We start from the raw sequence: 3,932 nt of genomic DNA, 5'->3' as shown, positions 1-3,932 counted from the left end.
ATCTGAATTCAAATCCAGCCTCAGCCACTTACTAACTGTGTGAACCTGGGAAAGTCATTTAACCTCTATTTGCCTGTTTCCTCAACCATAAAATAGAGACAATACTAGTTCCCAGGGTTGTCAGGAAGAAAAATGAGATATCTGTAAAGCACTTTAACACAGTGCCTGGCACATAGGAGGTGCTCAATAAATGTTCATTTTCCCATTGCTTCACCATCCTGACAACTGGACCTTACCATAGACCCCGTTAATGTGACTACATATTTTCCTTCCTCCCATTATAATCAAATCAGTATTGCCATTACAATTAGAAAGAACATTTCAATCAAGTTCTCTATGGCTATGCTCACCATTACTGTGATTTTCCAAACCAAAATACCTGTCCTTGGTCACCATTCTCCCGTATGTGCCACCTCCCCCAGGAGTTTATACCCTTGAGGACAGAAACTGTCTCACTTTTGTATTTGTATCCCCAGCACTCTCAGCACAGTGCTTGGCCAACCATACGTGCTTAATAAATGCTTTTATTAACTTTCATTACATCATAGTGACTTAGTCTAAGGTCAGATGCCTAACTCTGGCAACAAATTCTGCTGCTACCTCAACCCCTTGGGATCTCAGAGGCCAGAAGCAACCCTGGTCCCCGTGCAGTCTTGCCTTTCGGTTTATGCTAGCTTGGGCTCACAGTCCTCTCTCTCCCAGAACAGAATTCTTCTTCTCCTATCCCAGTTTTTCCCTGCTCACCAGTACTTGCCAACTTTGACCCAGGTAGGATATGGTGGTAGCCAGCTGCCTAGGGAACCACACAGTGGGATGTAAAGAAGGACAATTTTTAATTTAACTTTCTAAGTCTACATTTTTTTATCCTCCCCCCCAAAAAAATTCTTCTCTCTCTGATCCGTAAGTATTTACCATATTGATCTGAATATAGGCTATACTGCCCCCCCAAAAAAATCTGGTTTGTATAAAAGTTCAATGTAGTAAATAATAAGCTTGGTGTATTTATGTATCTTGGTTTTTTCCTCCCCATAAAGATGAAATTTTAGAGTACAGCTTATATTCAGGCTACTCTGGTAAGTACTTTTGCATAGAGACTTGAAGCCTCTAGTGGACAATAACACTGAGGTATGATTTTCAAAGTTTGTTTGGGTCTCACAAAGGCCTTGATCCTAGTCTGGAACCATGGCCAATGCAGAGGTAAAAGACCAGCTTGTGACGTCCAACTGTGTTCCCAAATCCAGTCCACTCAAGGTTAGGTCATCTGCCTGCCTCTGGAGCGTACATTGATTCAAGCTAAGTTTATACATCAGCATAATTCAGTTTCTATCATCCCTCCCCTAGGACAGCTCAGCAACTGGCCAGTAACATGATATTGTTATGACAGTGAGTCCCTGGAGCTCTGTGATGTGGTCAGTCTAGATAAGCAGAAGGACCAGGAAGTGGATTCTGGCTGGTATTTTTATACACCAAGTGGTCAGTTTTTGATGATCTACCTGCACCTGCCTTCCACATACGCACCACCTGATTCTCTGAAATTGAATGACACGGTCTTCAGCTCACCACTACATGGAACTCTAGAGTGACACTCAAACTGTCCCACTTCCTGCGTGCCTAGGTCTAGACATCAATGCAATTGTTATGCTAGGGGGAGGTTTGCCTACTTACTATAGTTTACCTACTATCTACTTATCAGGAAGCCCTAGACAGGAAATTAGGACACCGGGGTTCCAGGTCATATTCTGCCTGTAATTGTCCATATGACTTTTGAAAAGTCATTTCCCCAGTTCTCAACTTCCTCATCTATAGAATGAAGAGCTTGATTTAGGTGATTTCTAAAATCCTTCCAAACTGATCTTCTACATTTTATGTTCTAAGATCCCTTTCGGTTCTTACATTCTATTTTTTTTTAATTTTCATACATTCTAGGCACTAAAGCACCTTCAGGCTCTGACAGTCTACCAGCCTTCTCTCCAAGGGCCTTCCTGGTTCTGACAATCTATGAGCCCAAGGGAAATATATATATATATATTTACTGGGTATTGGTTCCAAGGCAGAAGAGTGGTAAGATCTAGGCAATGGGGGTCAAGTGACTTGCCCAGGGTCACACAGCTAGGGAGTGTCTGAGGCCAGATTTGAACCCAGGATCTCCTGTCTCTGGACCTGGCTCTCAATCCACTGAGCCACGCAGCTGACCCCTTAATAAATGATTATTGACTATCCATTAATTCTTCTATTGGTTCCCTGTTACTTATTGCCTTAAGTCTAGCTGGCTCAGTCGGGTGTTCACTACCTTTCTTGTTATGTTCACTTTGAATATACACAGTTTCAGGGCCGCTCCAAATCAGCTAAGCTAATCTTCATTTTTACTGTCTTAGGTGAATTCCTACCCTTTGTCTCTCCACTTCCATCGTTGCTTCACATAATTTATCTTCCTCTCTCATGTCTGCAAAGCTTGCACTTCCACTTCTGACCACTCCCAAACCCAGCTTCCTCTTCTAGGGAACCTTCCTAGATTTCCTAGCTTGGTATCCAAAACTTTCTGAATTCTTATTCCTATTTCTCCAACCTTATCTCCAACGTAAGCCCCTAATTCTAAAACAAGCAGGTATGAAGACCCCTCTGCTGTCTTCCTGTCACCCACTTGTGTTATTTATTCTACTCCAAATCCTCAGGATCCTTCAGGGCCAATCTGATAGGTGTGAAGGTGGTATTTCAGAGAACCTGTCAGATTGGTTAATATGACCAAAAAAGAAAATGAAAAATGCTAGAGATGTAGGGAAATTGGGGCACTAATACAGTGCTGGTGGAACTGTAAACTAATACAACCATTCTGGAGAGCAAATATAGAACCATGCACAAAAGGCCAACAATACCACTACTGGATCTATATCCCAAAGAGATCACCCATAAGGGGAAAGAACCTACTTGTATCAAAAAAAAATTAGCAGCTCTTTTTTTTTTTTAAACCCTCACCTTCCGTCTTGGAGTCAATACTATGTATTGGCTCCAAGGCAGAGGAGTGGTAAGGGCTAGGCAATGGGGGTCAAGTGACTTGCCCAGGATCACACAGCTAGGAAGTGGCTGAGGCCAGATTTGAACCTAGGACCTCCCCTCTCTAGGCCTGTCTCTCAATCCACTGAGCTACCCAGCTGCCCCCAGCAGCTCTTTTTGTAGTGGTAAAGAATTAGAAACTGAAGGGGTGACCATCAATTAGGGAACTGCTGAACAAGTTATGATATGCAATTGAAATGGAATACTATTGCACCATAAATGATAGAAGGATGAATTCAGAAAAATTTGGAAAGACTTATATGAACTGATACAAAGTGAAGTGAGCAGAACCAAAAGAACAGTGTATACAGTAACAGAAATATTGTACATTGATCAACTGTGAAGGACTAAACTATTATCAATAAAGCAAGTTTCCAAGATATCCACAAGGGTATCAGGATGAAAAATGCGATCCACAACCAAAGAAAGAACTGTTGGAGGCTGACTGCAGATTAAAGTATGCTATCTTCTACTTTATTTAGTTATTTATTATTATTTCCTTCATGAGTTTTTTTATTATATGTGTGATATGTATTCTGTCATAGCATAAGCAATATGAAAATATGTATTGCATGAAAACACTGGAATAATCTAAAGCTGGCTATTTACCCCCCAGAGGTGGGAAGAGAAGAAGAGAAACAATCAGAATCTTAAAATGTCAGGAAGCAATTGTCAAAAATTGTCTCTACATGTAATTGGAAAAAAAAAAAAGAATCCTTCAGGGCCAAATTGTTCCTCCCAGGTCTTAGTGATCACTCTCTTTTCTGATCTCCTGTAATAAGGTAAAAACATGACCACTGGGGACAGTGTTTCTACAGAGAAGCTGGGACTTAGATCATTTCCAGTTGACTTTATTGGCAGCACATTCCGTACTATTTGGA

This window comes from Monodelphis domestica, chromosome 7 (genome assembly GCF_027887165.1).
Source record: "Monodelphis domestica isolate mMonDom1 chromosome 7, mMonDom1.pri, whole genome shotgun sequence".
NCBI lineage: Eukaryota > Metazoa > Chordata > Mammalia > Didelphimorphia > Didelphidae > Monodelphis > Monodelphis domestica.
This window is presented reverse-complemented; position numbering follows the sequence as displayed.